This window comes from Cupressus sempervirens, chromosome 7, assembly GCF_028749045.1.
Source record: "Cupressus sempervirens isolate cs-2001-9-10 chromosome 7, ASM2874904v1, whole genome shotgun sequence".
In the NCBI taxonomy this organism is placed as follows: domain Eukaryota; kingdom Viridiplantae; phylum Streptophyta; class Pinopsida; order Cupressales; family Cupressaceae; genus Cupressus; species Cupressus sempervirens.
Window position 1 is genome coordinate 113,197,479 of NC_143124.1, and position 24,867 is coordinate 113,222,345.

General features: G+C 35.4%; 1 pseudogene; it reads left to right on the top strand.

Moving 5' to 3' along the window:
* The first annotated feature begins 6,179 nt into the window (after positions 1–6,179).
* Positions 6,180–7,133, top strand: LOC149545759 (ubiquitin carboxyl-terminal hydrolase 2 pseudogene; annotated as a pseudogene).
* The last annotated feature ends 17,734 nt before the right edge of the window (positions 7,134–24,867 follow it).

Genomic DNA, 24,867 nt, shown 5'->3' on the forward strand with positions numbered 1-24,867 from the left:
CAAAACCCATGAAGCTAATGACTGGGGGAATGTTTGGTTTAATCACTTAATCCTGAAGATCAATATTTTCTAGTGGGCCAACATTCATGGGAAAATTCTCACTATAGACAACTTGATGAAGTGGGGATTTCAATTACCAAATAGATCTCATATGTGTAAGATGGAGGAAGAAACATCAACCTCTTATTCTTGTATTCTAGGTTTGCATCAAAGGTGTCACAAAGAATTCTTTAGATGCTGGAGGTGAACTAGGTGTTTAATGTGGACATGGGGAAATTGGTAATGAATTCGCAGTGCCCTTTTACCCACCCCCTCCTTATCTATCTATGGAAGATCATTTCCCCGCAATGTTTTTTGGGGTATTTGAAATGACCATAATAATAGCTTCTTCAGAAATGAGGAGAGAGAGGAGGTTGTAGTGGTGGAAAGGATCTATAAATAGATAGTCAAGAACACTAGTTGCACCAAGTGGACAAAACTAGCATTTCCCTCTTCTACCCTTGAGGTCAGGGTGGCTAAGTGTTGGTCATTGATAGAAAGGATTATGGAAATCGATAATTCTAATCTTTTGGCTAGAAAAAGAACTCAGTGGAAACACCCGCCTGCTAATTGGGTCAAACTCAATTTTGATGGTGCAACTAGAAAGGAGGGTTCAACAGGGGATGGGATAGTCAAGGATAGTAAGGGAAGGATGTTGTTGTCATACACTAGTTAGGGAAAGTTTCTAACAATACAGCGGAGGTGATGGCTCTACATTGGGGTTTAGAATTGGTCATAAGTTTGGGTTGGAGGGATGTGCAAATTGAAGGAGATTCTAAAATAATTATTGAGAGTGTCAAAGGTAATATGAAGGAGGGTTGGGCCATTAAATTGTGACTGATGATATGAAGTACCTATTAACTACTCTTAATAGGTTTGATTTGAATCACATCTTGTGGGAGAGAAATAGTGTGGCTAATGAAATGGCAGCAATTGGATTAAAGGTGAAGGGGCTTAGATGTTGGAGGGATTTGAATGTATTGCCAAAGTTTGTAAGTTTGTTAGTGAGCCACGAAGTGAGAAATGATGAGTACTAGCTAGTTATATTGTATAATCATGTTGAGCTAGCGGGGAGGACATGCCCTTGAAGTACAAGTGGCAAGGTGTAAAGAATCAAGTACGGGTAATATTAATTATGCATGGACCAAAAATCGGAAGTTTGAAATGGAGCATTTTTTATTAATTTCCCTAAATGTGTCATTGTACGCCATATAGAGAAAGGAATTATTTTATAAAGGTTTGATATGTGTTAGGAATGATGGAAATGATTGGATGATAGATCGTGGCAGTTGACACATGATCTTTCTTACCAAGTTGGTTGTTTTCATTATTATTATTAATTGTGATTATCATCTCTACTTGGGGGTTTTACTACTTAAGAGTGAAGTCTTTTTTAGAAACTATGTCCTAGCTTTGAAGAGAAAGAGAGGAGAGGGTAAATTTGTAGAGATGGGTGGTGATTTGATGCACATTGAATTGGTTGTGATTAATCAAAATATGAGGAAGCCTCTATTGTGGTACATTCTGAAGGAGGGTGGTTTTGTCTCATTTATGGAGGCACTTAATGGGCACGATGAGAACTAGTATATGCAATTTGTTAACTCCTAGGAGAATAGTAGAGTTATCATAAATGGTATCTCGTTTCATATTTTAGAGGAGATAATTGCTCTAGCTATATGCTTGCCCATGAGGGGTAGGAAATGGTAGAAGGTGATGAGGGTGACTAATGATGAGATCCTGTAACATTTCTTCATGGATGGTGGAACTCATTCAACATAGAGGTGGTTTCATGTGGGAGAAGCTTCATGACCCATGGAAAAAGATTTTTTTGGTTTTGATGAAATATCTTACCCTAGAAGGAAGGTATGGAGTCTGCTACTACTATCACTTTCCTCTCCTTAATCATTTTTGCCACCATGATTTCATTTTGCTTCCTTTGTTCTTGCTACATGATTTAGAGGAATTTTTTTGTTTATGTGAAAGAAAAGATGAAAAAGAGTGTTAATTTTATAGTTTTACACCAAGGTTTAACTTTTAGGCTATACCAATTCCACCTTGCCCTAGCCCCCCTAGGATTGTGGAAATTGACATTCTTTCCCACCTGAACCCTAGCCCCAAATTGTTCCCCTTAGGATTATAGGTGCCAAAGCCCCTACCCCATAGCCTTCACCTAGTGGGTCCCTGGTGAATTCCTCCCCCATGGGGAAGAGAGGGAGGTAGGATAAATGGAAGGAGAAGGTGGTGGCAGAGTCAGAGGATGAGGGGAGAGAGGGTAGGAGGAGGTCAGTGAGGTTAGTAAAATCTAATGCTAAGAGGAAGTTGAAGAAGGGAGCCTGGTACGAGGATTCAGATTTGAAAGATTTGGGTTGCCCCAATTGGTAGATGAAAGAAAAAGTGGTTAACTTTGGGGTGGGAGGTATGGAGGAGGTAGAGGATGAGGATTTGGACTCCTCTATGTCAGGAGATGGAAAGGAGAATAAGGATGTGTCACATGTTTTGGTGATAGTTGAGCTAGGGTGTGTAGACTTAACAACGGATTAGTTCAATGATACAGTGGATAGTATGCCTTCCCTCATAACGATCTCCTCCCCTATTAAGGTTTTTTTTGAAAATGCTACTAATCCCCTATTTGTGGAGGATACCACAAAGACTAGTACTGATGGCCATCCTAGTGGTTTGCATGAGGTTGGTAATGAGGCATGGGAGAGAATTCATGCACTAGAGGAGAGAATGTGCCTACTGACCAAGTTCATAGTTAAAGTGACACATTTGGGGGCTACCACTCCATGCCTACTCAAGGATGTCGATGAGGACCTACCTAAGGAGGACTCTAAGATGCTATTTGACTTCCTGGTAAAAGACTGGGTGAACATCCTCCTTGGGAGGAAAGAGGCCAAGAAATCTTAAGGGCTCCCTCCTTTTTCTTTTTATGTTGTTAATCTGTTGGTTACCAGACTTATTAGTTTGCAAGGCTGTTATGCCTTTGTTAATATTTTTCTTTAGACTTTTAAGTTTGATTACAAGCATTTTGTTTAAGCCTGATGATACTCTCTTAATTATGGTAGTGAACCTTGTGTTTGTTTCTAGTAGCAATAGAGGTTAGTTTAGTTTTGATGGTAATCCACTAGTAGTTGACCTGTTTTGTGTTATGGGCCAGTGCCCTTGTTTTGGCTTCTATTAATTCAAAAACAATACAGAACTTATCAATGTCAAATTTTCAAATAACACTGCACTTTTTTTTTGCATTGGATAATAATATGATGAACTTAATTTCTAAACTAGAGGTATTGTATGAAAAATTTGGTAATAAGTTCTTTGTCACTAAATCAATTCTCCTTCCTAGGATGGTCAAACCCCTATTTGGTGTAACAAATATGGTTTTAGTTGAGGAGGTCCCAAATAGATCATAAGCTATTTAAGCATACCATTCTCTATTGACCCATGTGGAGATGGGTTAAGGAAAGGATTGTACCTAAGCTCAATAAATAGAACTCTCACTATTTAATCATGGTTGGTAGACTCCAAGTTTTCCAAACATTTTTTTCTTCTTACTCTATCTACTTCTCATCTACATAGTTTTTCAATCTAAATAAGTTTGAGTTCATTCCAAATATCATTAGGAATTATCTTTGGTTTAATTGTGAAGGAAATTGTAAGAGTCATGATGTTAATTGGAGATGGTGCACCATGAGAAAGAAAGTGGGAGGCCTTTGACTCAAAGACTTGAGAAACTAGGGTATAGCACTTGCGATTAAATGAATTACCAAGGAAGCTATAGGGGAGGAATCTAGAAACTTTTTAGTAAGAAATAACTTATAGGTTTCCCATCTAAGTAAGGCCAAAGTCTTTTATAACCTAAAATATAGAGATATCCTCTCTATGGATTTGAACATGTGTAGGAGGTTCCAACATTTTTAAGTCTATTTGGAAAGGTTGGAAGATAGTTACACATATATTTCATGGTGGTGTTAGAAAAAACAAATCTAATATTTTATGCCGACAAGATTCTATATGGTGGAATCTTAAGGCTAGAGATAAACCTCTGGCCCTTGTTCAAGGATGCTAAGCCAAAAAGTAGAATGAGGTTGGAAACTCTTATTTTCATGAAATTCTTACTAATAGGGTTGTTATATCATGCGTAGATATTGCTAATAAATTTGATCTACCCCTTTCTCATTGGAGGACCTATTGCCTAATCAGAAATGTACTTTTCAACCTCTTTTTTAATCCTACTTATTGCACCTCCTCCTTAGGTTCTTCTTAGCTAAGATGGCCAAATTCCACACCCTTTCACCTAGTCAAGGCCAATTATATTCTTCACTCCTTACTTATGGTTCTACCATTATTAACCAAATCCAATATATTTGCAACCTTGGAATAGATTTGAACACCTAAAAGAAATTGCTCTCTTGCCTCTTGCACAAACCCATTGAGCCTAGAGTTTCTTACTTTCTTTAGAGTGTCTTCTTACACAAACTCCCTTTTTTCAAACTTTTTGACCCTATTCCCAATACATATTCATTTTTTAGCTATTCAAAATTTATTTCTCATGTGTTCTTTGATTGTGTCTTGAGTTGCCAAGGAAGTATGGAGGGCATTTGGTTTTACTCTTGATGGTAACTTCATGATTAGCATTGTGTTATCTGGATGCATTTTCAAGTTTAGTAAAGAATTTAATACTTTTTGGTCTAATATATCTTCCTATATCCTTTCATACATTTGGAAATAAAGGAATAACTATATTAATCAAGGTAAGCCAATGTATCTCACCAAGTCTCAAATAAGACTCATGAGGGTTGATGCTTTATTGCAGCTAACAACCATCTTCAAACTTAAGAAGAGCATGTTCTTCTAGCTACTAAAGGATGGAAATTCCATGATGGAAAGGAAGGAACTAGCATTTAGATACAACATAGTCTAGAAAAAGGATAAAATTGATACCATTATTTTTTTTATGGAAACAACTAGAGTGCATAGATATTGACATCTCTGCCATTACATAGCTGATTACAAAATTATGAGTAAGTGTATATCTAAACCAGAAGCCATTTTTTGGCTAAGTTGCCATGTGTAGGGGGGTCCAGCCCATCAAAGTCACCCAGGGGTCAAACCTAGCCCAAACACACCTCTGGGGGTTTGAACCTTGGTGGATGGCAATGTCAATCATACCATCATCCTCACCAATATCCAATATGAATGTAGGTTGAATGTCCATGATGCCTCCTCAAGTAGGTAGCTAGCTCCCTCAAATTTTTCTATTCACTTCACCAAGTCATACTCTAATGAAGACTAGTCAGATTGGGATAATCTAGTGAAGAGTAGTCAGATTGGGATTAGTTTGATCATATTTTACGTACTTGCTATATTTTTCAAGATGTATCTAAATGTATAACATTTTGATAATATTGTCATAGTTTGTTTAGGGATGAAATTCTATCGTGTTTGGTACTGCTCATCAATTGTATAGTTTCCAAATTTTTTTGTTTAATGACATGCAATAGTAATAATAATATATGGAATGATTGGTTAAAATATCTGGTTAGAAGTTGTAAGCTCTTATCTTAATTTGTCTGTAAAAGATGATAATCATAAGATAGAAATATGAAAATGAAAATATATTTTTTATGTTTTGAAATGGCAATAAATGTGATTAAATATCAAAAGGAAAATAATGTTAGCAAAGTAATAGTTTGTGAAAGATCAAGTTTTGAAAGGCTGACATAGTTAAATTTTCAGATTAGTGAAAATGTGTGGACGATAAGAATTGATGGGCTAGAAATAATAATTTCTACTTAGGATTAATTGGCCGTCATTATTTAGGATTAATTGTCCATCATTAGAGGTTTCTAGATTATTTTGGTTGTGTCGGCTCTAGTATTTTCAAGAAGTGTGTAGATATTTTTTTTGTCCTGTCAACTAACGCTAGGTTTCTCTAGAATATTGTACACTTGCCTATAAAAAGGCACCGTGTATTCATTTGAAAAAACGATAAATAGAATATAATATAGTTTTATTGTGCCACAGCACACTGAATTTAGTGTTTTTATTTTCTTGTGCCTCTGCCCTTTCATCGTTCTATGTTTGGTGATTTTCTTTGCCTAAGCCTAGACCTCATCATTTGCATTTGCCAACGGTTGAAAATGTCTTGGCACTCAGTGCAATGTGAACCAGACGTTCTGACAAAAGTCACTCAAGAAATGGAAGTGAAGGGAGTTCGAATAGAGGAATTGCATTCTCTGGACTCACAATGGCTAAACGATCTTCTACCCATGTATGGCCTAATCTTCCTACCCAAATACAGATTACCAGAGAATGATGATGATAGACCCCTATTGGATTCGGATATTCCCAATCTCTTCTTTGCAAAGCAACAAGTAAACAACGCGTGTCCAACACAGGCCATTATATCCATACTCATGAACTCCCCATCTCATGTGGAAATTGGTCCACAGCTCTCCAATTTGAAGGAGTTTAGTAGAAATTTAAACACACCACTGCTCAAATCACTTTGTATTACAAATAACAAGGTACTTCGGGATGCCAACAACAGTTTTGCCAAAGAAGAGGCAGTTGACTCCTCTACGTCTGGAATTGATGCGTCTACTTTCATTATCTATGTGCCAGTTGATAACATTGTATATGAATTAGATGGGATGAAGGAGGGGCCCATCTCTCTTGGCCGCTTTGATGGAACTTCGGATGGTTTGGATTGGTTGAATGTTGTACGGCCAATACTTCAACAGAGATTGGAGAAATACATGGAAAGCAACATTCAGTTTAGCGTGTTGGGTGTCATAAAAGATTGGAAAGAAGAGTATGTCGACGGCCTGGAGATTCTCCAGAGAAGGAAAGATCAGGTTGTGCAGGAATTGGAAGGGAATACGGATAATGGAAATCTCCAGAGGATTTTGACGGAGACATATTCTGAGATCGAAAATTTCAAGCAGAAGATATCAATGGAGGATGAGAAAATCAGAAGTTGGAAGAGGGAGAATGAAATTAGGAAGCATAATTATGCACAGTTTTTTCGAAATTTCTTTAAGATTTTATCTGACAAGGGTAAACTCAATGATGTGATTGAAAAGGCCATGTGAGGGGAAAAGAAATAAAAATATTCTGGATCAGTGGTAGGGCTAAAGAAGGGATTATAAATAAATGTATGCTGTTATAATACTTCTTTTTACTGCAACTGTGTACTGCGATTATAATAGATTATAAATCGTTTTGTATTTAAAAATGTTATTAAATAAAAATCCACTATTCTTGTTATGTAAATATCTCATGTAATATTACATTCGAATGATTCTGCAAAATCAAACGGTTCATTCTCCTGTGACCACTGATCCTTTGTGCTCGACGTTGAGTTAAAAAAGCAGACATATTTAGTGGTTGTAAAGAAGGTAACCCCATCCTATTGTAAACATTGGCGTTCTCTATGTTTTGAAAACCTGCCAAAATTTATTCTTTGATACCGACGTCTGATACGATAATTATTCAACGAATGTGGGAGTGATGGCGAAACGACAAAATCTAATCTTCGGCAGTGATATTCAGATTTTAGAGATCAAAGTTACTGTGAATTGATTTTAACCACAGAAATACAACAAATTTCACTACAAAAGAGTTGAGATATATGTTTGCCTTTAATATCACTAGCTCCGATGGAATGTCACGTCGTTGAACATTAATGTTGAAGATCAGAGAGACCAAATAATAATAATAATAACATTCTTAAAAATTAATGATAATGTAATTTTTTTTTCAACTATAATGTAATTCTACTGGGGAGTTATTTATAAAGATTTTTTTTTAGATAACCTAAAAGCTCTGAAGATAAATAATCTGTTGAAGATCGAATATTCTGGAATATTAAATCTTACAATTGGGAAGAGTAAGAAACATTGCAGTTAGTTTCAGAGGTAATTTTATTAGAATGAAGAATCTGGATAATAAATTAAATATTTTTCACTACTAGAAAATATTCTGGTTGTAAAAATGAAAGGTATTCAGTAGGACTAAACATTATAGAGAAAAAAATTCTTAGTCATACACTTGACTATCGCTAAGTCTTCCAAATTATCTGATAGATTAACTACTTTAGCACAAGAAAAACATTCACTAAAAGACAAGTTAAGCAAAGACAAGTTAAGCAAAATTAAACTTGTGGTTGGTGAAAAATAAATAAAAATTCCTGCAAAAGTATCAAGTGAAGAAATAAAAACCATGTGTCATGTCTCCTTTAGCAGGCATCCCTGTTGTAGTCTATGTGACTTAAAAAAAGGTGATATATATTCAAATTTATGATTGTGAATTACAGATAATAATGAATTGATATATCAGAAGAAATAAGGAAATGGATTTTTTTCTTCAGCGTGGCAACCGAAACTGTGAGAGAAGTAGCGAAAATTTGGAGAGGAGAAAAAAATCAGATCAAAACTAACGAGAAAACGAATTGTTTCAGAATAAAGTGAAAAGGGCGAATTTAAATTAATAAAAGAGTTGACAAACCAGAATAAAGCTTTTTTTCAGTCGAATTAGTAATTTATGTGCATTGAATATCATTGAACCAAAGAGGTGGGAAAAAAATATTGGTGAACACGAAGTTGGTTTCTTTATTAAATATTTTAAAGTTTATGTACATGTTATATTGAACATGAAACTTTTATATAATGTATTTTAGAGATTTAGTCTGTAAGGTATATAAGCATCTTTACGTGTTATTGATATAATGTGAAAAATCTATAGCTATGGACGAATACAAGATATGCATATTTTGGATTTAAGTATTATAACAATTTCTTAAAAGCAAATATTTGCTATCTTATAATAAAAATGGCAATAATTTACTCTAAAATCTACAAATTGAAGTAGTAAAGGAGCAGCAAAGACCACAGGGATTTCAATTCTGCAACATTATGAGTGAAGAAAATTTTATGGAAAGAATATTGACCTATACACTTCTTAATCATACTTTCTCTTGTCACCATCGCCTCTGATTAGTTGAACTAAACACTTGTATGAGAATAGAGAGAATATAACCTATAGGCCAGAGCTAAAAATTGGAGATGGCAATTGGATCATCTTAAATGCATGATAATTTTGAGCAGTTGAACTTATAAGAAAAAGTAAATTGTAATAAAGTCAAGCAATAGAAAATATTTTGGAATTTCGATCTACAATACAGAGTTCTCATGTGGCAGCTAGATTAGATTAGTTTTACTTTTCATTTAACACAATTACTAGCAATCAAAACAATTTAATCACAATATTTCAAAAAAATCAACAATCACTCGCTGTGGAGTAGAAATCCCAAACTCTTAAGAATACAGCTCTTAATCAATGCGTATTATGGCAAAGTATTTCATTACCAAACTCAAGTATTGCAGCTTCACACGCCCTCTTTGCTGATGACACATGTCTTTTTGGTAAAGTCTCCATTGAGGAGATTCACCATGTCAAAAAGGTGCTTATTCTTTGTGAATCTGACTCTAATCAACGAGTCAATCCCCAAAATTTTTTAGTCTTCTTCTTCAATACAAACCCCAAATCCAAGGAGGCAATATTAAAATTTATTGAGTTCAATGATGCTAAATTGCCCAGCTCATAATTAGGCATCCCTCTATTTTAGGGACCTAATAAGAAGCAATATTGGTCTTGAATTATTTCAAGATTAAATGCAAGAATTTGTAGTTGGAAATTTAGATGGTTATCATTTGTTGGGAGATTAACTCTGATAAAATCAGTACTTGATTCCACCCCAAATTATTTCTTTTCTATTTTTAAGGCCCCTAAAACAATCATAATACAAATTGAAAAGGTTATTAGAAACTTTCTTTGGAACAACAATTTCGATGGTAAAAAATGGATTCTGTAAATCTCTCTACTAGGGATGGCTCTTAATAAGTGTTGTGCGGGATCAAGCCTACATGATATTGCAAAAAGAAATCTAACAATTGGTGTTAAATTGATGTGGCAACTATAGAACAAATCAAATCTGCCCTAATGTAAAATGATGTGCCCTAAGTATTTAGATTCCATGGACCACATTAGAGTGTTCACAATTGGCAATACTCTAAAAAGGCCTAAGATATGGGAGTTCATAATGTCCTCCAATCACCTAGTTGCATACTACATATCATGGGAAGTGCATAATGGTGAGGATGTGGTGTTATGGTTGGATTCTTGGAATGGATTTGTTACATTAACTCACGAAAATTGATTCCTTGAAATTCACAAGTTGGTTTCTAAAATTCATTATATTGATCATGTGGATATTATTTCAGGTAAGGTTTATTGGAAGCATCCTAATATCCTTTCTATTGACCATGTCTCTAAATATTTACTCAAAAGCACCTTGAATGATAGAACTATTTTCCTTTCCACACAATCAAATAGAGTTGTTTGGCTTCCTTCTAAATCTTACCAATATTGAGTCAAAATTGTTATCAAGCTCTCCAAGCTCATCATCACCAACTTGGTCAACAAAGGTCTTATAAGTTCTGCTAGAATAACAGAATTCCACCAAGGGTCGATACATTTACTTGGTTGGCACTAATGCATCACATATTAACAAGTAATAGTTTATGGAAACTAAAAATATCTAATCATATTAAATGTTTTTTTTTGTGGTAATGCTCTTGAAGATGTTGATTATTTATTTTTACTTTGCCCTTTTGCATATGATTATGATTGATGGTGCTATATTTTCAGTAAATTACACTATTACTCTCCCATCCCTTCTAAGCTTTGAAATTTTTTACAATCTTGGCCGACTCTATATGCAGATTCTCTATTTGCTAATCTATGGATCATTATATGGGCCATAGTCATTTTGTCTATTTGGTGGGAGAGAAACAAAAGGATTTTTTGAAGGTTGCTACTACTGTCCATGTGTTTCAAAAAGGTTGGTTTCTTCAATTGTGGAATCATTAAATATATTATCTTTCAATATTTCCTTGAATTCTTCTCAATTCTCATCTTCAGATGATGACATCCTTAAAGTATGGCCTAGTCTAAGAATACCATCATTTCACTATACTGTTAAGAAGGTAAAAGTGAATAGAAAGGAGGTCAGTTGGCACACTCCTACACTTCCATTGGTTAAATTAAATTTTGATGGGGCCTCAAGGGGTAAGTCATGCCTTTTAGGGGCCGGAATATGTTTTAGGAACTTTCAAAGAAAGTAAATTCAGGATAATGCTATTCCAATTGAGTTAGGCACTAATAGTCAAGCTGAAGCATTTTCTCTTCTTAGTGGTATTCAAATGGAAATTTAGCTGAGTTTCTTGAAGATCCATATTGAGGGGATTCTTAACTCATAATTCAAGTTATTCAACAGAGATCATGTCAGGAAATTACATTATATTCTTCAAAAGTGTTGGTCGTTGTTGGACAAGTTTTTCTCTTATGTTATTTGTCAGACATATAGGGAAGGTAATAGATTGGCTGATTACATGGAAAATATGGAAATTGATAAAGGCGTTGTGAATATTGTTCCTAATTCAAAAAATTCAGTTCTATTCCCTGCTCTTTTTCATATTGTTGATCAGGAACACACCTCTTTACTTCTTTACTTTATCATTCATCCATCTAGGCATGAGAAGGTTGTATATATACTACTACCTAAGCATTCTACCATATTTTCTTGGTTTTCTATCCATGTCATCATTGGGGTTGGCTTTTGGTGTGTCTTGGTATTGACAGTTTGGAAACTCTATATGATTAATTAGCTGTAAGTTCATCTCTACGAAATGCGACTCATGGTAAGTGATAATGGTTGATTGATGTGCCCAATCAATGTTCATGTTTGATAGCTATTATGAACTATGATGTAAACACTTATTTAATATTAATAAATTTATAGACTCTTTAAGCCTTTCTTTGAAAGGAAAAAAATGTCAAGTAGAAAAGCAATACTATTATTCTTTGAAAGCTTTCGAAACTAATAACAATTATTTTTTTTAATTGCACAGAAACTATGATAATTTCCATTTGATAACAAGTAGCTCAAAATACTAAGTGACACTTTCTCCATTATCCTTACTAATTCCAATATTGATAAAATTCAGTTCATAGAAAATAAAAGACCCATAATGAATGTAATCGATTGGTACAAATCGTATACATGTTAGAATAGAACTTGAGATCTGACTCTCCAGTTGTGGCTAAATGAAACTACTGAGTTAATAACCAAATGAAAACATCACTATTGACGAAGAGAAAGAGTAGGAATGTGGCAAAGAACAAAAATGAGAGTCCTATCCACATGGAAGCCTTTCCATGTATTCTCACATGAGTAGAATGGTTTGTCTTCGCTGAGTTAGTAGAGATAGGGTCTTCCGGTTCTGGTTTCGGTTCTGCGAGCACACGAGTCAACATAGTTTTATTTTAACGTAACATTTGCGTGTATATTAAATGATTATCATCACATTTCCTACTATAATGTTTTCTTCAACATCTCTCATAGAATTTTCAGAAGTTGATTTTTTACATGAGAAAAAGAAACAATAAAAAACAAAATTGGAGACAAGAATAAGGAAAACCTAAATACAGATTTGAAAGCAATATTAAAAAATTTAATTACGAAAGAAAATGCAGAGAAGGAAAGAGGTATGAGAAATATAAATTAAAATTTAAACTCACAACTCAACCCTAAAACTAAAAATTTTACTTGGCACTCACAATTGCTGAGTGCCAGTTTTGCTCGGCATGTGAATGTGCCGAGTGGCAGTTTGCTCGGCACCAACAGATGCCGAGTGACAGTTTTTCTTGACACATGAATGTGCTGAGTGGTAGTTTGCTCAGCACCAACAGGTGTCGAGTGACAGGTGTCAACATAAATAAATTACACCGCAAGGCATGGTCATCACTGACCAAGATGCTTCCAGAGGCATATGCAGCCATCCCTCCAACTACCTACTACTCACATTAATAATACACCAAAAACCACTTCTGGAGATTTCTGTACATTTCTTACAATTATTGTTAGAAATAGACTTGCTGGGCCTGGAGTTTTCAGTGCTCATTTCCTGAATATTCTGCTGTGTTATTTACTCTATGTTTTTCATGGTATCAGACAAATGATTAATGATTGGTGAATGTTTTGTTTTGCTATGTGAACTGAAGGAGATTGTTGGTACAATCTACAGGCTTCTATTGGAGTTGAAGTGTTTCTTTGAATTGTTGGCGTTGGCATTGTCTTAGAGAAGAAAGATAACATGCTGAAGAAAGTAGATCTGTTGCAGCCATTCCTGGAGGAGCAAAAATTATTATTGATCAAAGAGCACATTTAAATTTCTAAGAGGTACGTATTGAAAGATAAAAGAGTATAGTGTTGTGTGGGGCTGTAATGCTTATTGTTTTAATATAAAGCTTTCTCTATTCTATTGTGCCATTGAAATAAGCAATGAACTATCGAATGTCTCTTTAAATCTGAAGTTGTTAATGATCGTTTGGTTAATTCACATTTGTGAAGAGATTAAGTTTGTTCATGGTAGTGGTGTTGATGAAGAGTTATTTGAAATATTGAAGGATTAAGTTGTTGTGTGGGACAGAATTGGGTGCCATTTATATTGTTATGGTTATCTATCTTACTATGATTTTTCAAGTACAGTTGAAGTGTTGAATGCTCTTGTGATTTAGAAGATGCACTAATCCTTTGTTTGTTTAGATATGTTTGTATGATTGAGAAGTGAGCGTAGCTTTTGGAAGATACAAATTTTGTATGCTTCAAGGTGTATGGATTTATGTGATTAAGAAGTGTTATTAAAGATTTAATGTGAAGAGATTGATAAGAATAGAAAGTGGGTAACTTTGTGTGGAAAAGACAAATTTGATAAAGTTTTTTATTTAAAAGTCCTTGTTTGATTGGTTCATAAGAAGGCCAATATCAAGGGTGGTCTTTTGGTATTTGATTGAAATCTAACTATGACTGGTGAGATGTCTAATCTTGTGGTTAGTGAAAAATTCGATGGTTCAAATTATGCTAATTGGAAATGTGAGATGGAGTTAATTTTACAAATGAAAGATTTATGGGAACTAGTCACAGAAGAAGAACCTAAGGATCAAGATAAACTTAATAAATGGAATAAAAAGGATATGAATGCATGTGCTACACTTTTGTGGCAAATTAGTCCAAGGATTAGGCCTCATGTTCAAGGTTTAAAAACAACAAAGGCAATATGGAAAACTTTACAAACAATGTATGAAAGAACAAGTAAGTTAAAAGCAATGGATATTAAGAGGCAATTAACTCATTTGAAAATGAAAGAAGGAGATAGCATGAATGATCATATTGCTAGATTGAAAAACTTAAGAAATCAGCTTGTAATGATGAAGGTTGAGTACGAAGATGATGAAATCATAGAATTTTTAATTGAAAGTCTTCCATAGGAGTATAATAATTTCATTCGCACTTTATAATTAACTGAAAAATATGAAAATATATAATTGAAAGAAGTCTATGGTGCTTTGTTAAATGAAGAAGAAAGGCTTCACAAGTTTACAAGTGAGTCTAGCAAGAGTCAAGCATTTGTAGCTAGAGGGAAATACAAGTATTATAATCAAGAAAGAACATATCAAAATCAAAGACCTAATCAAGGGAATCAATATAGAAATAATCAAAGATAATGGTCTCAATAAAGAGATAATCAAAATATGAAAAATTATCAAAGGCCACAAAATGAAGGAAGAAATTACAATAATAATCTCAAAGGAGAAAATACTATCAAATGTTTCAAGTGTGGAAAAGAAGGGCATAAAAGTGATCAATGTTTTAAGAAATGGCAAAAGAGATTTAATCAAAGAAGGCAATCAAATTTTGTTCAAGAAGAGGGTGATCATCATATAATGATAGCTTCTTTGGCTACTCAAGGTGATTCAAGTAAAGCATGGTATATTGATTCGGGAGCTAGCCAACATCTAACTCACAACAAAAATATCTTTAGCTCTTTAGAAGCAACAAAAGGTGCAAAAATATTTCTTGGTGATGATAGTTCACATGAAATAGAAGGAATAGGTACAATTTCAATGAAAGGTAATGATGGTAAAAATTTGGAAATAACTAATGTGAATTTTGTACCTAGGTTGGCCAAAAATCTTCTATCAGTGAGTCAAATAACTCAACATGGATATAAGGTGGAATTTTATTTAGATAAGTGTTTAATCAAGAATATTAATGATGGATAAAAAATAGTTGCTAGAGGAGTTGAGAATGATGGATTATATAAATTTCAAGCTAGTGTTGCTAAGAAGGCTTATATCACCACAAGATCATCCTTAAGTGAGTTATGGCATCAAAGATATGGTCATTTAAATTATCAAAGTTTGGCTATGCTTTCAAACATGAATATGGTTGATAAATTACCTTGGATAAAATTAAATACAAATGTGTACGAAGGATGCATGGTTGGTAAACAACGTAGAGACACTTTTGAGAGGTCTACATGGAGAGCAAAGAGAAGTCTAGAACTTATCCATGGTGATTTGTGCGGTCCTATGAATCCTACATCAAAGGGAGGAGCTAGGTATATCTTGACATTTATTGATGATTTTTCAAGGAAAATTTGGGTTTATTTCTTGAAACAAAAGGATGAAGTGTTTAAAAAATTTGAAATATTTAAAGCTCTTGTGGAAAATGAAAGTTGAAATAAGATCAAGAGAATTAGAGATGACAATGGTGGAGAATATGTAAACAATAGGTTCAAATCATTTTTTGATCATCATGGGATCAAACAAGAGATGACTATTAGATATACTCCTCAACAAAATAGTATTGCTGAAAGGAAGAATAGGACTTTGGTGGAAATGGCACGTTGTATGCTACAATCTAAGAATCTTCCTTTGTTTCTATGGGCTGAAGCTATTAATACTGCATCTCATGTTTTGAATAGATCTCCCACAAATGTTTTGCAAAACATTACTCCTAAAGAAGCTTGGAGTGGAAGAAAACCTAATGTTAAGTATTTTAGAGTGTTTGGATGTGAAGCCTATGCCCATGTGCTAGATGAGATTAGAGAAAAGAAATTTGATAAGAAAAGCATTAAGTGCATCTTTGTGGGGTATGATGACCAAAGGAAAGGATATAGGTTATATGATCCTAGTGTGGAAGATGTGTTTACAAGTAGGGATGTCAAGTTTAATGAAGGGTTTGATTATATGCCAATATCCGCTCCTATTCCACATGTGGCCATTGAGAATCATGAAGATCCTAATGATTTTGAAACTGGTGAAAGTTCTAAGGAACCCTTTGACATGGATGAAAAATCTAGTCCTTCTCCAAAGACCAAGAGTATTCAAGAAATTTATCAAAGGACTCATCAAATTAATTATGCTTTGATGACCACCATAATGAAGACTAATGATCCTCAAACATATGAAGAGGCCAAAGGAAAACATGAATGGGAAGAAGCTATGAAAAATGAGTATGATTCATTGATAAAGAACAACACTTGGGAATTGGTAGAGTTGCCAAAAGGTAAGAATGTGGTTAACAATAAGTGGGTATATAAGACCAAGTTCAAGTTGGATGGGAGTATTGAAAAACATAAGGCAAGACTAGTGGCCAAAGGGTATTCACAAAAAGAAGGGATTGATTACACAGAAACTTTTGCCCTAGTAGCAAAGATTAGTACTGTCAGACTTATTATAGCATTAGCAGCTCATTTTAAGTGGCCTTTACACCAAATGGATGTTAAAAATGCATTTTTGAATGGTGAAATTGATGAAGAGATTTATATGACTCAGCCACAAGGATTTGAAATACAAGGGAAAGAATATTTGGTTTGCAAATTAAGGAAGTCTTTATATGGTCTCAAACAAGCTCCAAAGGCTTGGTATGCTAAAATTGATGAATACTTTCAAATTCAAGGCTTCCATAATAGTCCACATGATCCAAATTTGTATGTGAAGGAATTTGCTAGTGGTGATATCATAATTATTGTGCTTTATGTTGATGATCTTATTATCACGGGACATAACATGGATAAAATTAGTAACATAAAGTTAATCTTGCAAAATACATTTGAGATGACAGATCTTGGTTTTCTACACTATTTTCTTGGTATACAAGTATGGCAAAAGGATGATGGATTTTATCTTTCTCAAACTAAGTATGCCCTAGACATATTGAAAAGGTTTCAAATGAAGAAATGTAAAAGTGTATCTACTCCAATTGCTCCGGGGTTGAAATTAAGCAAGGACATGGAAGGTGAAGATGTTGATCCTACCTTATATAGGCAATTAGTTGGTAGTCTTGTATATTTAACACACACTCGTCCTTATATTTCTTTTGCAGTTAGTGTGGTTTCCAAATTTTTGAGCTCACCTAAAGTCCCACATTGGATAGCCACTAAAAGAATACTAAGATATGTGAAAGGGAATTTAATGATGGGCATCTATTATTCATTTCATAGAGATATTTCCCTTATTAGCTATTCAGATTATGATTCGGCAGGATGCATGGATGATCGTAAGTCCACTACAAGTTATGTTGTCTATCTTGGTGTAGGTCCCATTTCTTGGTGCAGTAAAAAGCAGTCTACCATAGATCTATCCACTACAGAAGCTGAATATATTGTAGCAAACGAAGCAGCAAAAGACATCACTTGGCTACTAGCCATCTTATCAGTCCTTAGGCAGCATCATGCAGGGCCTTCTCTACTTCGTTGTGACAATCAAAGTGCCATATCATTGTCTAAGAATCTAGTGTTCCATGCTCGCACCAAACATATTGAAGTCTAATATCATTATATCAGGCATCTTCTCCAACAATAGGTGATTCATCTTCAATATTACAAGACAGAGGACTAGATTACTAACTTATTCACCAAGGCTTTAAGTGAAGCCAAGTTTGTATCTCTTCGACATCTTTTGGGCTTAAGAGCAGTGACATAATTGTCTCATGGTTGTCATTCAGGGGGGATTCTTATGAATTCCAACCATTGTATTTAGGAGATAACAAATTGTAAATGGGTACCTAACAAGGATTTAGGCCAAGACCCATCATATGTAGATTATGGGGGGATATTTAGATAGTAGATATTTAGGATAGCTATTGTAATTAATTTAGGGGGGATGTCAATGTAAATTAATTACATCGCAAAGCATGGTCAGCACCGACCAAGATGCTTCCAGAGGCATGTGCGGCCATCCCTCCAACTGCCAACTACTCACATTAATAATACACCAAAAACCATTTCTAGAGATTTCTGTACATTTATTATAGTTGTTGTTATAAATAGACTTGTTGGGCTTGGAGTTTTCAGTGCTCATTTCTTGAATATTCTGCTGTGTTATTTACTCTATGTTTTTCAATAGGCAGCAGGTGCCGAGTGAGCTTGGCACAAAGAGGAGCTCGACACTTGAAGAAATTTTCTCGGCACAAGAAGAGCTCGACACACACAAGAAATGCTCGGCACCAATGGATGCCGACTGAGCTCGACTCCAACTAAGAAAGAAGATGCTGAGTATTCTGTTTCAAATTGAAAAAATATAACTTAGGAAATATTTCAACGTGAATGCTTTCACCATTAAAACCAGAAAGCCAAAGCTTTAACCTTTCAACCAAACTTGTCAAATGCAATGAATAGAAGATGAACAACAATAGATTAAGTATGCTACTTGCTTTCTATTCAAATGAGATTTAAACTATTACAAAATCTGGGAGCATTCAGCTTCAACCAAAAAAAACCCTAAAATAACCCTAAATTGATAATACATCAACCTTCATTAAACTTTTAAACCTGCAACTCTAATGGCTGCATACAATGGTGCTTGGAGCAATCACTGCTTCAACAGGACAAATCCAAACAACAAAAAACTTACAGAGTGAACAAGGAAACACGTGCAACTGCAGGCACAAACTTCCTTCCTTCTTCCTTCTCTGCTCAACTCTGCAACTTCTCTCTAATCTGCTTGATCTACAAACTTTTGCTAAATGAATAAAAACATTCCTTTTGTCTTCTGACCTAAAACATTTTTCCCTCTCATTTCCAAATTTGAAAATCTCACCTACCGCATTCATGTTTTCTATCTATTCTGCTGGTCGTTAGGTGGTAGGTGGGTGTTTGGCTCCAAGGGCAAGACAACCACCGTATTAAATATTCCAACACTCCCCCTTTGTCTTGAGCCAAAAAAAATAAGGATCATAGCTGATCCACATTAACTACACCAAGACACTCTCTTAGGTGTACAAAAGATCCAATGCCTAATGGCTTTGTGAAAATGTCTGCTAGCTGCTGTTCAAACTTGCAAAAATTCATTTTGATATCCCCATTCTCCACCAACTCTCTATTGAAGTGATATCTAATCTCAATATGCTCTCTTCTCCCATGGAAGAATGGATTCTTGGACAATGCAATTGATGAGATGTTGTCACAATAAATTTTGGTTCCATCCTCTTGCCTTTCATTCAAATCTGTCAAGATCCTCCTTAGCCAAATTGCTTGACATGCTGCTACATTTGCTGCTATGTATTCAGCCTCTGCTATAGATTGAGCAACAATAGGTTGCTTCATGGATGGCCATGAAATTGCACCCGATCCCATATGAAACATGTATCCAGAAGTGCTCTTCCTATAATCTAAACTTCGAGCCTAATCACTATCTGTGTATCCAACCAACTTGAAATCATCATTTGCAGTATATAAAATCTCAAATCCCTTGGTACCTTTCACATACCTTAGGATCTTTTTTCCCGGTTTCCAATGGGAATCCTTTGGTGTTTCTATAAATCTGAAAATCTGAATTACTGCATGCATTAGGTCTGGCCGAGTTGTAGTCAAATACATTAAACTTCCAACCATACTCTTGTATAATGTTGGATCTACTCTCTTGCTAGAGTCTTCCTTGCTCAAATTTAGACCTATTGTTGTTGGTGTGGGGGTTGCCTTACTAGTCTGCATTTTGAATCTCTCCAAGATCTTCCCTACAGACTTTTCTTGAGAGATGAAGATGTCATCATGCATTTGTTTTACTTCTATGCCTAGAAAATATTTCAAGAGACCTAGGTCTGTCATTTCAAATTCACTTTTCATGGCCTCTTTGAACTCACCAATTAGAGCCTTATCATTACCAGTAAAAATCAAGGCATCTACATACAAGAAAACAATCAATACATTACCATCTACTGCCCTTATGTAAAGAGTGGGCTCACCATTGCTTTTTCTAAAGCCATTGCTCATCAAATATGAGTCAATCCTACTGTACCATGCTCGTGGAGCTTGCTTGAGCCCATAAAAAGCTCTCTTCAATCTATATATTTTGTTCTCTTCACTTGCAACTTTATAACTAGGTGGCTACTCCACATATACTTCTTCTTTCAATACACCATTAAGGAAGGCAGACTTCACATCCATTTGAAATACCTTCCACTTGTGCTGAGATGCAATTTCTATGATAGCACACACGGTTTTCATTCTTGCAACTGGGGCATAGGTCTCATCATAATCTCTACCATACTGTTGTTTGTAGCCCTTGACTACCAACCTTGCCTTATGTCTATCAATCTTGCCTTCAGCATTGCATTTGGTCTTATAGACCCATTTCACTCCAATCACTTGCTTCTTTGGAGGCAATTCAATTAGCTCCCATGTCTCATTTCTTTCTATGGCATCTATTTCCTTATCCATGGTATTACACCATTTCTTCTCCTTAATAGCTTCCTCAAAATATATTGGATCACTATGAGAAAATAATGCAAAATTAACACTCTCATCATAATCTTCATATCTTTCATCTTGGTATATCTCCCTAAGACTCTTGGTCTTTCTTGGTAACAGGGAGAAGAGTGTGGGATTAGAATCTTTGTTGCTGTTGATTTTTTGACTAGCTCAGTCTTCACTGGTACTCGGCACTGATACTTGATCATGCCTAGAGGAGCTTGGCAATGTCTGAACCTGCTTGCCTTTTCTTCTATTTGCTCCTTCTTCTTGTTGTTCATTAGCATCTTCTTCACTCATAATTGGCACTTTACTTGAACTGCTTGGTGACTCATCAATTTGTCCATACCAAGATTGATCTTCAAAAAATTCCACATCTATTGAAAGCATCATCTTGATTTTCAATGGGTCATACAATTTGTATGCCTTTGATTCTGGGCTATACCCTATGAAAATGCATTTCACACCTTTGTCATCAAATTTCTACCTTTTCTCTTTAGGCACATGTGCATATGCTACACATCCAAACACCTTAAGTGTTCAACTGTCCATCTTATTCGTGACCAAGATTCCATTGGAATTCTATCACGAACTACCTTTGTAGGACACCTATTAATTAGGTAAACTGTTGTTGCCACAACCTCTCTCCTAAATTCAGTTGGGAGACTTTTCTCTTTCATCATGCTCCTTGCCATTTCAACAATGGTCATGTTCTTTCTTTTAGCCACTCCATTCTGCTGTGGTGTGTAGCTGGCTGTGAGCTCTTTCTTAATGCCATGTTTCCTGCAAAAAATTACAAAAGAATTGGAGGTATACTCCCCTCCTCTATCTGATCTTAGGACCTTAATATAATGTCCACATTCTCTTTTAGCCTAGGCTTTAAATTCTACAAATTTATCAAATGCTTCAGATTTATTCTTTAAGAACTACACCCATGTCCTACAAATGAAATCATCAATGAATGTCATGAAATAAGTACTCCCCCCAATGGAAGTAACTTGCATAGGACTGACTAGGTCAGTATGCACTAATTCTAATGGATATCTAGCCCTCCTAGAATTTCTAGAATTAAAGTGAAACCTATGTTGCTTACCCAAAATACAAGCCTCACACTTGTCACTTGAATTTCCTATATGTGGCAAACCTTCTACCATTCTTTTATTTGACAATAAATTTAAACTAGCATAGCCAAAATGACCATACCTAAGGTGCCATATCCATGAGGGGTATTCAATCACACTCCTTAGAGCTGATTGTGTGTGAGGTGCAGCAAAAACTTAAGATGAGAAACATGTCTCTATCTTCAAGGGAAACATTCTGTTCTTTGTCATTTGAACTGCTGCAAGTAGGTTCTTCTCCCATCCTTTTCATGAATGACACATGTGTCATTCTCCATCAGCACTTTGTATCCATTTTGAATGATCTGACCAATGCTCATCAAATTATGCTTCATACCAGGGGCAAAATACACATTTTGTATTTCTCTTTTCTCACCTTTCTTGGTGCGGACCATAATAGACCCTTTGCCCACAATTGGTAGGGTTCCATTGTTACTCATCTTAATTTCTGATTTGAAACTCTTGTTAATGAATGAAAAAAAGGTTTCATTACCACTCATGTGGTTGCTACATCCACTGTCGAGGTACCAAACCTCAGGGCTTCCTTCTTTACCAACATTACACATGATGAAGGCAACAGCATTGGGTCCACTTCCCATGTTCACATCAGCCATATTTGCTTGTCCTGACTAATCATTCTGCTTCTTCTAGCATTAATTTGCATAATTCCCATATTTATGACAGTAGTAGCATTCTACATTACTCTTATTTGAGTTGTATTTTTTCTTACCTCCTCTTGAAGTATTTTGTGAGCTACTTGCTCCATCTGCTCTTCTTGAGCTTTTTGCTGTAGCATTTCTTTGTCCTCCATTTCCTTGGCCTCTACCTCTTGAGTTCCTTCCTGAGCCATTTCTTCCTCTCCCCCTTCCTCTTGGATTTGACTGAGCCTTGAATACTTTCTCTTGGGAAGTAGAAGATGTAGATCTATTGATCCTATGCTCATGGGTTTGAAGAGAACCCATCAACTCATCCATTGTCAAAATAGTGAGGTCTTTTGCCTCTTCTATGGTCATGACCAAATTGTCATATTTATGAGGTAAACTCCTCAATATCTTCTCCACTATCCTCTGCTCTTGATAGTCTTCTCCATTTGACTTCAATTGGTTAATCACATTGGAGGTCCTTGAACTGAAGTCTGCAATTGATTCATTCTCCTTCATCTGAAGGTTCTCAAACTCCCTCCTAATGTTCTATAGCTTTACAGTACAGACTTTAGCAGTCCCCTTGAAGTTTGTCTCAACGATATCCCATGCTTCTTTTGCATAATTTGCTGCTGCAATCTTAAGAAATATAGTCTCTATCATTGTTGCTTCAATCAAACTTAATGCCTTAGCATCTTTCCTCCTTGACTCTTTCAAATGAGTCTTTTGTGCATTTGTGAGGGCAGCATACTGAGTTGGATCAGTCACATCATTGAATCCATTTACCACAAACTCTCACAAATCATTTGCAACCATAATGGTTTTCATTTTCTTTGCAAATGTATCATAATTCTGTCCGTTAAATGATGGTGGTTGCTACCATATCTTTGCTACATCTCCTGCCATCTCAAATATCCCAAAAAAACAAATGCCCTAACTCACTGTGAATGTGGGGCCTCAAAGCTCTGATACCATGTGAGAAATATAAATTAAAATTTAAACTCACAACTCAACCCTAAACCTAAAAATTTTACTCGGCACTCACAATTGCTGAGTGCCAGTTTTGCTCGGCACGTGAATGTGCTGAGTGGCAGTTTTCTTGGCACTAGCCGAGTAACAATTTTTCTCAGCACGTGAATGTGTCAAGTGATAGTTTGCTCGGCACCAACAGATGCCTAGTGATAGGAAGCAGGTGCCGTGTGAGCTCAGCACAAAGAGGAGCTTGGCACTTGAAGAAAAATGCTCGACACAAGAAGAGCTTGACACACACACAAGAAATGCTTGGCACCAATGGATACTAAGTGAGCTCAGCTCCAACTAAGAAAGAATATGTCGAGTGTTCTATTTCAAACTTAAAAAATATAACTTAGGAAATATTTCAATGTGAATGCTTTCACCATTAAAACTAGAAAGCCAAAGCTTTAATCTTTCAACCAAACTTGTCAAATGCAATGAATAGAAGATGAAGAACAATAGATTAAGTATGCTACTTTATTTCTATTCAAATGAGATTTAAACTATTACAAAATCTGGGAGCATTCAGCTTCAACCAGAAAAAACCCTAAAATAACCCTAAACTGATAATACTTCAACTTTCAATAAACTTTTAAACCTGCAACTCTAATGGCTGCATACAATGGTGCCTAGAGAAATCACTACTTCAATAGGACAAACCCAAACAACAACAAACTTATAGAGTGAACAAGGAAACACGTGCAATTGCAAGCACAAACTTCCTTCCTTCTTCCTTCTTTGCTCAGCTCTGCAACTTGTCTCTGATCTGCTTGATCTACAAACTTTTGCTGAATGAATAAAAATATTCCTTTTGTCTTCTGACCTAAAATGTTTTCCCTCTCATTTTCAAATTTGAAAATCTCACCTACCGCATTCATGTTTTCTATCTGTTCTACTGGTTGTCAGGTGGTAGGTGGGCATTTGGCTCTAGGGGCAAGACAACCACCGTATTAAATATTCCAACAAGGGGAGCAATATAAAACACATGGAAGTCAAAATGCAAAATTCACCTGGTTAGCTTCATTACCTTGTGTGCTTATGTCAATGGCAAGGGAAGGTGTAGCTATCATGAGCATCACCATTCCCATAATTGCAGTGAAGAAATATGCGTATGCCATTTCCTTTGTAAGAGCTTGAAAATGCTTACAATTTCACTTGGTTCCAAATATTTTTATCAAAGAGTACTAATAGTAGCGAGTCCTCTAATTTAACACTTGTATCAATAAGATCAAGGTCTATAAATACTTCAAAGAGAACATGAAGCCTTAGAAACATATATGATGAATTACAAGAGATAAGTAGGAGATAATTTCCACAAGAAGTCAAATTGTGATATTGCTATCAGGATTTAACTGTGTGATTTTGAGTCAAACTCATTGACCCATGAGTAGTTATTCA